The sequence below is a fragment of the Antechinus flavipes genome, chromosome 5 (assembly GCF_016432865.1).
Source record: "Antechinus flavipes isolate AdamAnt ecotype Samford, QLD, Australia chromosome 5, AdamAnt_v2, whole genome shotgun sequence".
NCBI lineage: Eukaryota > Metazoa > Chordata > Mammalia > Dasyuromorphia > Dasyuridae > Antechinus > Antechinus flavipes.
In genome coordinates, this window is record NC_067402.1 from 68,006,706 (window position 1) to 68,020,268 (window position 13,563).

The 13,563-nt window shown below is 35.7% G+C and overlaps 1 long non-coding RNA gene across 4 annotated transcripts in view; it reads left to right on the forward strand.

The window, feature by feature from the left end:
* Positions 1-12,730: 12,730 nt before the first annotated feature.
* LOC127564563 (uncharacterized) overlaps positions 12,731-13,563 on the forward strand; it is a 262,634-nt gene continuing 261,801 nt past the window's right edge. For 2 of the 4 annotated variants that reach the window (XR_007954299.1, XR_007954300.1), the window contains exon 1: positions 12,769-12,799. This is a non-coding gene — a long non-coding RNA (uncharacterized LOC127564563). Of the gene's footprint in view, positions 12,800-13,563 lie in introns of all 4 variants that reach the window. The other 2 variants (XR_007954301.1, XR_007954298.1) reach the window with 2 other exon arrangements.

The following is a 13,563-nucleotide window of genomic DNA, read 5'->3' on the forward strand; positions in this document are numbered from 1 at the left end:
CAACTTAGTAGTGGTATTGCTGGGTTACAGGTTATGAACATTTTAGTACTTTGGGGGTGTGGTTCCAAATTGTTTTCCACTATAGACAAACCAGTTCTCATTTCTGCCAACAATACATTAATATGTCTATTTTCCTACAGCTCTTCTAGCATTTTTCATTTTTCTTTTTTTCAACATTGAAAATCTGATGGGTGTGAGGTAAAATTTCAGCAATTTTAATTTGTATTTCTCTTATGTTTTAAAACATTTTTTTCATGTGGCTAGTGATAGTTTGGATTTCTTCCTCTGCAATTGGCCTTTCAATGGACTTATGCTCACATATATAAATCTTAGAAATGAGTCCTTTATCAGAGAAACTTGCTACTTTTCTATTTTAGCAGAATTAGTTTTGTTTTGCAAAAACTTTTTACGTAATCAAAATTGTCCATTTTACCTTCTTTGATCTTCTCATCACTTGTCTGATCATGATTTTTCACATATCTATAAATACAATAATTTCCTCTTTACTCTTCTAATTTGCTTATAATACCACTTTTTATGTTTAATATTTACAAGATTTGACAATCTACATGTAGTTTCTACCAGACCATTTTCCATTTTTCCTGATGTGAGTACTTGCCTTACTAGTGATCTTTTTATCTATCAAACATTAGAATACTGTGCTTTATTTCAATATATGGTATATAGAATATGCTCTACTAATCTACCTTCCTATTTCATAACTGGTATCAAATTGCCTTAATAATTACAGCTTTATAAAATAGTTTAAGACCTGGTACTTTGAGGCTCTTCCTCCCTCACTTTTTTTTCCTTTCATTAATTCTTGATCTTTTATTCCTCCAGAAGAATTTTGTGGGGAGTTTTTTCCATCTCTATAAAGTAATTCTTTGATAGTTTGTTGCAATATAAATTAGTAAATTAATTGAAATAGTATTTTTATTTTTGTTACATTGGCTTAACCTGCCCACAAGCAATTATTTCTCTGATTATTTAGATCTATCTTTATTTGGAATCTTGTCTTATAAATCCAGGTCCAATGTTCTTTCCATTATGTTTCACTCTGTTAATATATTGTACATTTCTTAAATTTCGAGACTATAGCTAAGCATGAAGAAAGGAGGAATTCATATCTCAACAAATTCAGACACAAATTCTTCTTTCCTTAAATTTATTAGAAAATATTTTCTTATACCTTTCAGTAAGTCCTTTCATAATATCACAAAACAGAATGAATTTAAAATTCAGTAATATGACCATATGTTTATATTTTGAAGTTCAATTCAGATTCACATTTTACCCACTTTTAAGTTATTTTTTTTTCTCATCTTTCTCTATTAGGTTACTTAAAATAAATTATATCAACATTCTCATCTTTTATTTTTTATTCCTTTTAAATTAAACTGCCAAATATAGTTTTAGGGAAATTTTAAAAAAAGTAGTTGTTCTAACTGAGCTAATTAGAAGGTCTAAATGTTTACATCAGTGTACTTGAATATGTGTATATATAAATAAATTCTTTTTCTCTACTTCCACTCCAAAAACAAATTTTTTCCCCCAGAAGTTGGAAAGTTGAATGATCAAGAGCCATCAGGTACAATGGTGACAGTTACTGCTTGCAGCTAAGATTGTTAATGGAAGAGATGGACATTCCAGTCATAGGGTAAAAGTGCAGAAGAGAGAAGGCTAAGAACATGATTGTGAGTTGTTGACTACTACAGATATTAATGGAACTTAAGAGTATGTGAAGAAGGGGAGTACCATTAGATAAGACTGAAAAGACAGGTTGGTGTAGAATTGTGGAGAGGACAAAATACTTTGATAAGAATTTAAACTGTAATTCGAATGCAAATCATAGCCATCTTTTGTTTGTTTTTTAAAGTGGTTCAGTAACTTGATTGTATTTGTCCACTGGGAAGATTAATCTGATAATAGAGTGCAGGATAGATTACTGCTGGGAGACTGAGCAGGAAAATTGGCCATATGAAAGGAGGGAATGGCTACAAGAGATATTGTGGAGGTTGGATTAATAAGACTTGGTACTTGATTGGCTTGTGGAGGGAAGAATGGTGAGAGGAGTCAGAAATGACCACCATGTGCAGCTAGGTGAAAGGTGGAACCATTAACAAACATAGAGTCAACAAGTAACTAAGAAAGTTGAGAAGAGCACTGGTTTCTTTAAAGTGCCCATCAATTGTTTCTGAATTACAGAAAACAGGTCTAATCCTTCCTTCATGTGAAACCACTTTAAAAACTTCAAACCAGATGTCATATCCTCTTTAGTTTTCTTTTCTTTAGGCTAACATGTCCAGTTCCTTAGATCTATCAATTCATTTTTTATCAAATGCACTCCTTGGACTAGACTCTACCATGATCATGCTTTCAGAAAACTTTATCACCTGGAGATTTGTCATCCTGTGAGATTACATCAGCTTTGTTAATTTCACTTCTTCAGTACTGTCTATCCCTCTGATTAGAGGGCTGAAAGCCAGAGTAAAGAATATCTCCCAGGGAAGTTTCCATTTTAAGAGGGTGCCCAGGACAGCAATTCATTTTCTATAAGATGCAGTATCTGGACTGGACTTTACCATACTTCCCCATAGTTAGATAGATCAATTTCTCCCCCCCCACCCCCAACATCCCCATTTCTTCCTCTTTTCAGCTTCCTTTTCTATGATATTTTTCCCCATTAGATTGTAAGCTTGTTGAGAGCAAAGACTGCCTTTCTTTTTCTTATTTGTATTCTCAGTCTCTAGCACAATGGCTAACACATAATAAACAATAAAAGTTTATTAACTGACTGATATGATGGGAAATGAAGATTCTTCATTATAGAGTTGCCTTCTTCCAGATACTTTCCAGCTTATCAATAGTCAACTTAAACTGTAGTATCCAGGATCAAATATGATACTCTAGGGAAGATCTGACAAGGGCAAAGTACAGTAGAACTATCACTTCTGTAACACTATGCTCAAGATCTCAAGCTTTTTTGGCTGCCATAATGCACTGCTGACTCATGCTGACCTTATAGTCCACTTAAATTTTCAAATATTTTAATACCAACTATTGGACTACCATGCTTCCCCCATCTTGTACTTGTGAAGCTTATTTTTTGAACCCAAGCTAAGGCTTTCCATGTATACCTATGAAATGCATCTTGTTAGATTTTAGCCTATTGCTTTGGCCTTTCAAGATTTTTTGGGATCTTGAGTTTATTTTCTAATGTGTTACCTCCCCACCTCCAAGCTTTAGCATTGGCAAATTTGATAGGCATGTCATTTGTGCCTTTAACCAAATCATTGATAAAAATGTTAAACCAAATTTTAAATGCTGTATTTTATGTTCTGCATTTACATATTTGATATTCAGATACAAAATATTTCTTAGTCAATAGAAGGCTATATAATCCACTGTTTTGTGTAGTAGCCTTTGGTATACAATAGGATTTCAATATCAGTAAATTTTTTGGTGATAGATTTTAGTCAAAGTATTTGCAATATGTGTGTATGTACATAAATGTGTATGTAAACTAGAAAATCCTCATGTTGGTATTTAAAGTCTCCTACAATCTGGTTCCCATCTATCTTTCTTCTCTTATTTCGCATTACTCTTCTTCCTTCAAGTATTATCTGTTCTAGTTAAACTGTCTGGCTGGTTGTTCCCAACAATGGTTTTCCAGTTTTCTACTTCTTTACCATTGTACAAGTGAGTTGGTGGACTGAAATGTACTCCTTTCTCATTTTTGCCTTATAGAAGCTGTACCTTCCTTACCCCAGCTCAGGTGACACCTCCTGCACTAGATCTTCAGGAACCAGTTATAAGCATTCTTTCTATTTTAAATTACTTTGTATATACTTTGTATTTACCTTTTTGTACACGTTTTATCCTCACAATTGAATATAAGCTCTATGAGGCCAAAGATTTGTTTTGTTCTTGACTTTGTAATCCCAAATGATAGATAGTTAATATATATTTGTTGAATTGAGTTGAAACAAGTTGGCATTTTCCAACTTTTTTCCTTTTGTCCCATATGTCCTAGAAACCTAGTCCTTTCTACCATCCATTCTTTTCTGTGCTTAATTAATTATGTCCAACTCTTTTAAGACTCTTTTTGGATTTTCTTGGCAAAGACATTGGAGTGACTTGCCATCTCCTTCTTTAGCTGATTTTGCAGATGAGGAGATGAGGCAAATAGGGTGTCACACAGCTAGTAAATGTCTGAGACTGGATTCAAACTTAGGTCTTCCTGACTCCTGGATCAGCACCCTTATCTAGTGAGCCACTTAGCTGCCCCTTTTCAGTATAGACAACAACACAGCACAATTTTAATTTCTTCATTATACCATAATGAAAAATTTCCTTCACAAAAAAGTGATTATGAATTTGGGAGAGAATACTCTGGATAAAAATCTGAGTTTCCTTTTCAAATTTAAATGTGTAACTCTTGGGTATTTTTAAAATTTAAGCTAATAGGGCTTACTTTGGAAATATAGATAGATAGATAGAAAGATGAAGACATTTAGAAAATGCAAAGTGATATAGCATTCATGAAAAGAAAAATACCATCATAAGGATGATAAACATGAAATATCAATAAATAAAACCAGAAATTAGAGGGAAATCAAAGATGGTGAATGCAAGGTAAAGAGGTTAGTAATAATAGTTTACTACACAAAAAACTATAGAATATAGAGTGGGAAGGAAACTCAGTGTCCATTTAGTTAAATCTATGCCTGAAAAGGAATCTCCATTGTAATAAGAAAAGGGAGTTAGTGAGAAGCTTAGTTAGATTAAATTATACTAAATCACAAACAAGCTTGGTTTTAGTTTATTTTTTTATTGGAGCCTAGGTAGTCTGTTTTCAGCATACTCACAGATCCAGGTCATTGGCAAATTTGTCGTTTATTCTACATCTCTTCCACCTAATTAGAGCACACAAGAAAGAATGAGTGAATGGGGACTGAAAAGGTGATAAGACCCTTTAGAGTAAAATCACAGCTATATTTTCTAGATTTGGTCTCATATGTATTTGGTTTCATTTTTAGGGAACCTGAGCCCTAAGAGAGGTTTCAGGATTTTCTCTCACTATTTTATGCATCACTCTTGAGTAACTTCAGGGAAATCTCTAAAAAAAGCTTAGGCCTTTCCTAAAATGTGGATAATTAATATTAATTCTCTTTTGGGGAATTAGAGCTCTTCCCCTTGGCTCAGTGTTTTAATACTTTTCTTTGTCTAAACCGTACTAGTGTGACACCTCCCCATTCCACTCCCCTTGCTCTATCTCTACAGTGACCAGTGTTCCAAAATTACTTTTTATCTCCTTAAAACCCCTCCCCCTCATAAATTTTCATTCCCTTGGTACTAGACAATAGGAAAGGAAACTTCTTGAATCTGCTTTAGTAAGATAATTATACTACAGAAAAAAAAAAGTTTTTATATATTGATGAGGGTCACTTTTTTTTTTTTTTCTGTTAGTTAATAGGAGAAAAGATTGGTTTGGCTATGTTAAAATAGAAATCTTTTTCATTTATGGGTTCGTAGGTAGAGGGCTAGGCCTTGGACTCAAATAGACATTAGTCTTAATGTTGCCTCTGACACATAATGTGTTCACAGGTAAGTCACTTAACTTTTTATGGCCTCTGGCAAACTAGGAGCAGTCTCTGACTCAGATGTGAAACACTGGACTCCTAAGTGGTGAGAGTTCTCCATATCTAACTTTACCATGCTTAGCATACTGCTTTTTACCTATTTTCTTTGATTCCCTGCCTATGGATATCAGCTTCCTACCACTTTTCCCCTTCCCCATTATCTGAAGTTCTGGGAAAAATAATCCATCAACATGATTCTTAGAAGGGATGTATCATTTGTCCTGTGTCTTCACTCACCATCCCTGTGACTTCTTAAACCAAAACATACCTTTCTGGTCACTACTCTTCTCTATATATTGCCTTCCCCTAAGTTTCTTGAGGACAGGGACTTTTTTGCTTTTTTTATTTGTATCTTTATCACATAGCCCAGTGCTTGGCCTATAAGCAAGTATTTAATAATGTACATTCATTCCTAAATTCCTAATGTATTGCCCTTCTGCATTTATACAACAGGAATTTTCCTATACTGATGCAATCACAGACCCACAATACCAAATTTACTTCTATGTATAACATATACAATGACAATGATCATGCATTTTAGAACTAGAAGATATCTCAAAGATTATTAACACCTTTATATTTTGCTGTTGAATGAGGTAAATCTCAGAGAGGCTAAGTAATTCATTCAAAAAATCTCACAAGTAGTAAATTCTAGAGTAAGGATCTGAGTGTAGTTTTATTTACTCTAAATACAGTAGTCTCACCTTAGGAATGCAAAATTATTTTTGCTGGAAATTCTGCTTAATATTAATTCTAAACTTTATTTGTATATGCTTAGTTTACCTAGTTTCCAGCTCATAAAGCAGTCACCCAATTAAATTTTTAAAATTATAGGGAATATTGGTTAGAAGATAGGACTTCACAGTACCAGAGTCAAGGGTCTTTGTCAAACTGTTGATTTGGGGATCCAAATAGGACACTTAAAAGAATAGGAAGTGATGGTAAGTGGCAACTGGAAAGAAGATTATTAGCATAGAGATCCAATACTTTTCACCTAAGCTGTCATATGTAGAGGCAATGGTACAATTAAATGCTTTAAATTTGAGTTAATCTAACTGAATAATCTGAAATTGTATTTATAGTCCCTCAATTGAGTAGAATTTATACAATGAAATTCTGTGAGGACTGAGTTTACACCCTGGATACTTTAGAATCAGCTGGAGTCAGGATAAGCAAAAATCCTTGGTCTTTATTCTTGGTCGAAATGAGAAGAATGGACACAAGAATCTCCACACCTTTCTTCTTCGTCTCCCGCCCAAAAATAACTCTGGCTTGTCTTACTCCACCCTCTAATCCCTCCTCCAAATCTTTGTATCCACCAACAAAACAAGCCAGCACAGAATAGTGGGGTGGGCCATTTTCCAAGCATATGCTAATAGAGTATTGTCCAATCAGTAGTTAGCCTTAAATGCTCGGTTGTCCGGCCTCAGTGCATGAACTCAAGAGTTTCAGCCCTTTAACAAACTTCCTTCACATTATAATAAAGTTTAGTTTCATGCCAAAACTGTTTCTGTGTGCCATACTGAAGTGGACAGTGTGAGAGAGAACCTCCCACCAGAGAAGGCCAGGATCCAGGGTCTCCCCACCCTAACTTGAAAGCAGTAGCATTAAAAATAAATAAATAAAAAGAATCTGAGATCATCTAGCAATTTATGAAGCAGTGAACATCTGGACTGAAGTAGTGAAACCATGTTTTTCCATGTACATTGCCCAGTGCTAGTATGCTTAGTTTAATGCTGTATGAACCTCAGATAAATGTATTAAGAAAGTTTCCCTTATCTTTTATTAGTTGCAACACAGATTTCATTAGCTCTCCAGCAGTGGAAGGGGCAGGGTGTTACTTTCTGAGATTTAACTGGAATACAAAAGTACTGTTTTGTGAAATCTTAGGGGTTTCTGTTAATTTTCTTAAAGATTAATGAATTTAAACTCAACTTATTCCTTTTTTTTTTTTTAAGAATCAAGATGCTGTTTTTAAATAATCCTTCTACTTTTCTGATCAAATTATTGAGAGTTAAAGAGTATTATAACAAGGTCTTCATGCCCAATCTTCCCAGCTCTGCGTTTTTTTCTTACTGCAGTTCTAATTCACTCTTAGCTCCTCCTCTTCTCTTTGCAAGCTCCCTCCTTTTGGACATTTTAACAGATCTCTCAGAATGCATAGTGGAGTAAACAAAAGTCTATGTGGGGAAGAAGCAGCAGATTCAAAGAGTTGAGCTGGTTTTTCATCTGTCCATACAGTCTTCTCATTCCCCAAATGAAATCCAAACTTCAGCTACCTGCACCTCCTGAATTGTAAGAGGGAATCAGAATATATGCTTCCTTGCTTGATAAACCTTCCTTCTACCTCCTGTTGTAAGGAAAGCTCCCTGAATGTAATGCCACAATCATTAGTGGCAGGATGACCACACAGGAATTGAGGTGCATTGTACTCATGTTAGTTGTTCTCCTTAATGTCTATGAGGTAAGTAGCACATCAGGAGCAGCTCTCTCCTCAATGGTCCTGGAATCATAAATTCTCCTTGGTGCATCTCCAACTTGATCTTTCCTACTATATTTCTATGACACTGGAAAAATGTCACTTTAACATGACAAAGATCCATGACACTGAGGAAAGGACCCTTAGCGTTCTCAAGCTGAAGCCAGAGTAAGTCTGTCCATTAGGAATCATGGAGTTGTGCTGAACCATTAACCACTAATCACTCTCTCCCTTTCTTTCCCCACCTTTCTCTTTTCTGTATTTCCTTGATCTTGGTACCAAATTTTTATGGCTTTTCTTATAAGTTTCTTTTCTTAGCCAGTCACTCAGGGCTATATTGGCATGCAGCTATACTAGAAATCTCCCAGTAATGACAATGGTTGGGACAATACCATCCAGAAATTCTGAAGCCCACAGGAAAGAGCCCATGAACAATCCATTAATTATCAGAGAAAGGAAGTTTGCTTCAATTAGTTCTCTCCTTTCTTTCTCTAAAGTTCTTACATCTCTCCCTATCTCCTAATTCTATTTTTGCTGTCTACAAAAGTATTCAGTCTCCATTAATCTTCCAGATCTTCCCTTGACTTTGCCATCTCCTCAGATTATTGGCTTATATTGTCTCTTTTCACTGAAGAATTCCCAAGAATTTACTTATCTATATAGCTATCTGTATTTACCGTCCCTGTCCATTCCTCTTATCCATTCAACAATATCCATTCAACAAACAATTTTTAGCTGTCTAACAAAGCACTGTGTTAGATATCAAGGATACAAAGATCAATCCTTACCCACAGAAAACCATATGGTCAGTCAACAAGCAGTTATTACATACCTACTACATGACAGGCCCATTGCACAAAATAATTGTGAAAGAGAATATTGACAACTGAGAGAATTGGGAAATCCTTTTAATAGGAAGCATGGAGCAATACTTTGAAGGAAGATAGGAATTTTAAGGGGCAGAGGTGAAGAAGTGGCACATTCCAGACATTTGCAGAGGCACTGAGGCAGGAAGTAGAATGTTATTTATGGGGAACAGAAAGCAGACCACTTTAAATGGAATAGAGAGTATAGGAAAGAGAACAATGAAATTAAGACTGAAAGGCTAAGTGAAAGCTATATCGTCTTGGACCTTAAATGGCACCGGGGAGCCTTTGAAGATTTTTTAGTAAGGAAGTGAAATGGTCAGATCTGGATTTTAGCAATATCAGTTTGCAGCTTTGTGAAGGATGAATTAAAGATGGGGGCAGTGAGGGGGACTGAAAGCAGGAAAATCAATTCAACAGATTTTGTAATAGTCTAAGGGAGAAGTAATGAAGGCCTGAGCTAGCATAGAGGGCATATGAGTATAGTGAAGAGGATAGATGTTTGTGAGAGAAGGGAGACAGTACTCTAGAATGGGCATCTGACCAGATGTGGAAGATAGAGACAAGTCAAGAATGATGTCAAGGTTGCAAACCTGAGTCACTGAAAGATTGATGATGTCTGAGAATATGGGGAAGCTTGGAGGAAGGTTGGATTTGGGAGAAGATAGAATGAAATCCATTTTGAACATGTTGATTTTAAGATGCCTGTAGGTCAGCCTGATGAAGATTCCTCATGGCATGGCTTCAGAACCTGTACTCTATGGAAATTGCTTCCTGTAAGCTTACTAGTAACCTCATTGAGAAATCTAATAGTCTTTTCTTAAATCCTTATCCTTCCTACACTTTTGGAAGCATCCAACACTGCTAACTATGCATTCCTTCTTTCTAGATATGTTTTTCCTCCCTTGGCATCTGCAGCCTTCCTTTCAATTCTTCTCCTATTTGTCTGACCATTATTTATTGGTTCATCAGTTTTTTTCCTACTCCCTGAATATAATCCTCTCTGCCTTTCCCTCTCTGAGACTTGTCCTAGACCTCTTCTCCCTGTATTTTCAGAGGCAGTAAGGTGTGATAGTGGACAAAGCTCAGAGTGGAGTCAGGAAGACTTTGAGTTTAATCTGACCTCAAACATTAGCTTTGTAACCTTAGGCAAGCCACTTAACCTCCATCTGCCTTGATTTCCTCATCTGTAAAATAACAATAGAAGCAGCTAGGTGGCACAGGGAATAGAGTGCTGGGCCTGGAGTTAGGAAGACTCATCTTCCTGAATTCAAAACTGGCCTCAAACACTAATTGTGTGACCTTGAGCAAATCACTTAACCTTATTTGCCTCATTTCTCCATCTGTAAAATGAACTTGGAGAAGGAAATCACAAACCACTCCAGTGTCTTTGCCAAAAAAAACCCCAAGTGGAGACATGAAAAGTCAGGTAAAACTGAACAATAGCTAAAAAGTCCTTATCTTTAAACATGTAATATTTAAATTAGTAACCGTAAACTTCTTGAAGTCACAGATTATGTAATTTTTTTCAATTTTGTATGCCTAACATAATGTTTCACACATAGTAGAAACTTAATTATTGAATTAAACTAATATGAATTTACTTAAATGTCCAAAAAGCCCTAAATAGTCATAAATAAATCAACAGGTATATATCAGGCACTTACTATATTCTAGGCATTATGGTGCTAGAGATAAAAATACAAAGAAATAACTCCTACTCTTAAGGAACCTAGAAAGACAGCTCTGAGCAAGATCATGGAGGAGCTTTAGATGACAAGCTAAAGAGTTTGTATCATAGAGACAATAAAGACTAATGCAGGTCTTTGAAAGGGGTAGGAGTGATATGGTCAGAATTATGTTTTAGCAAGGTTATTTTTTCACATTTTTTATTCAAAACATATGCATGGATAATTTTCAGCATTCACCCTTGCAATAACTTGTGTTCCAAATTTTTTCCCTCCCTTCCCCCTATCCTCTCCCCTAGATGGCAAGTAGTCCAATATATGTCAAACATGTGTAACTCTTTTATACATATTTCCACAATTACAGTGCTGCAGGAAAAAAAAAAGATCAAAAAGAAAAAAATGAGAAGGAAAACAAAATTCAAGCAAACAACAACAAAAGAGTGAAAATACTATGTTGTGATGCATACTTAGTTCCCACAGACCTCTCTCTGGGTGCAGATGGCTCTCTTCATCACAAGACCATTGGACTTGTCCTGAATCATCTCATTGTTGATTAGAGCCACATCCATCAGAAATGATCATCATATAGTCTTGTTGTTGCTGTGTATAATGATCTCCTGGTCCTGCTCATTTCACTCAGCATCAGTTCATGTAAGGCTCTCCAAGCCTCTCTGAAATCATTCTAGCAAGGTTATTTTGGCAGTTGCCTAAGGATGTATTGGATAAAGGAGAAATTAAAGGCATGATCATTTAGGAGACTATTAACACAGTCTAAAGAAAGGGATGATGAGGTCCTGAGATAGGATAATGGGTTAGTGTTTTATGTATATAAGTGATGAATACTCCATTTCTCTCCATACTTGGAAGCTTACAACAGTTCTTATTTTCATCATGACCAGGAAATAGAGCAAAATTTACCTGGTTGGTGCCTTTTATATGCACACTCAGTTCTGGCTCAGTGGTCAATTAAAAGCAGTCTCTTTACTAATAAGCAGATAAGAAATAACCACAGAATATCTGATCACACTCTGAAGTAGAGACTCAGGTCTTTCCATTCCTTGTCATCACCAATTTCCAGAAGCAGATTTCCTAAGTATCCACATGGGCTCTATTGGTAGATTACCTTCTATGCAGGCTCCCCAAACTGGGCCCTTGTTGGCCAATTCCCCTATCGTAACAGGTATAGTAAGCAGAATAGCAGAAGATTTGTTCATTTTGAATTTACAAAAACAACAAAGCAGGAGTTCTTAACTTTTGTGTATGTCATAGTCCCCTTTGGCAGTTTGGTGAAGCCTCTGGATTGCTTCTAAGATAATATTTTCAAAGGTTTAAAAGAAGATAAATAGGATTACAAAGGAAACCAATAGTATTGAAATATAATTATCAATTTTTTTTAACTTCAGAGATTAAGAACTCCTGAAGTGAAGGAACATGAACTGGATTTTTTGCATGTGGGGAAGTGTCTATTTAATGATATTTTCAGCATACCATTATAATCAATAGAACACTCAAAATTAAGTTTGCTGAAAAAAAGAAATCCTTGGATTTTTGATTCTTAAATCTTTGAAGTTTGTGGAAGTTTGACACCAATCTAGCTTAAATCTAGTTTGGAGTGTATTGGACCAACCTGCACCAAGGCATGGTTAAATCTTCATTCTTCTAGTTATTTAAAAGTAATTTGGGAAAAAACCACAGAAGAACATCCTGGTATGGCCCTGGCCACTACTAGAACTTTTCCATCTCTAATTGTATACCACTCTTTGAATTCTGGCTGTAAATATGAGCAACATGTAGTTAGACCTCTCCAAATGTCTCTGCTCCCTTCTTTCCATGAATAGCTTCTCCATTTTTCTCCTCCCTAGTCTGGAGGGTGTTGTCTACACTGGGCACGAACATTCCTTGTCCACATTCAGATGGAAATCCTTTCAGCAGCCCAGACACTCCAGCATCTTCAGTCAGCTCTCCTGACTCTCTGTTTCTTTAGCTGTAAAAGGCAGTGTGCCTTCCCAAATAAGAATGAGGAGTATGCCAGACATAAGCAGCCGAGTAGCACAGGAGTTATTATTAGAAATCAGAGTCACTGAGTACAGGAAATGATGGCCTTGCTGAGAGCTTGTGGTAAGTGTTTATAAACTAATATCATTTCTCTGCTTATTTAGCTAATTTTGAGTACTGGATGCTACGGTGAAGGCTGCTGTTAACAATAACTTGACTGTTAGAATTCATATGTCAGGAGTTAGAGAAAGAACAGTTAAATTCTTTAGGCAATTCTCTTTTTTTGATGTTTTAGACTAGAGCATAAAAATGCTTTCAATTCAATTTGGTTCAGCACAAATTTATTAAATGCTTGTGTGCAAGGTACATTGCTGGCTAGATTTATGAAGATGACTTAAAACAAAGACCCTGGCCTTAAGGGGATTGCAACTTTTCACTTAAGCATTTTTCTTTGACCCTCAGAACTTGTGATTTAGGAAGGATGGATATGACAGAGGGAAAAGAACCATACATCTGATTTCATTAGCATAGGGAACTCTAGATTGGGACATTCCCTCAGCAATGTAGGTCAGTGACTTCACTTAGACTTAGCGTCATTGAGAATTGTGTAGAACACTGAGAGGTTAAATCACCTGCTCATAGTCACATAAACAGGATGTATCAAAGGTAGAACCTGAATCTCAGTCTTCTGGATCAGATTGCTATCCATTATGCCATGTAGTCTCCCAGATATTTTAAACCACTCTGTAGACCTTAAAATGCAGATAATATAAATGTGAATTATTATCATTACCATTTGTAATATCATGGTAATTACTATTAGTAAACTGAAACTCAGAATTATTAGGATATGCCCAGGGTCATATTGCTAAGTATCTCAGATAAGA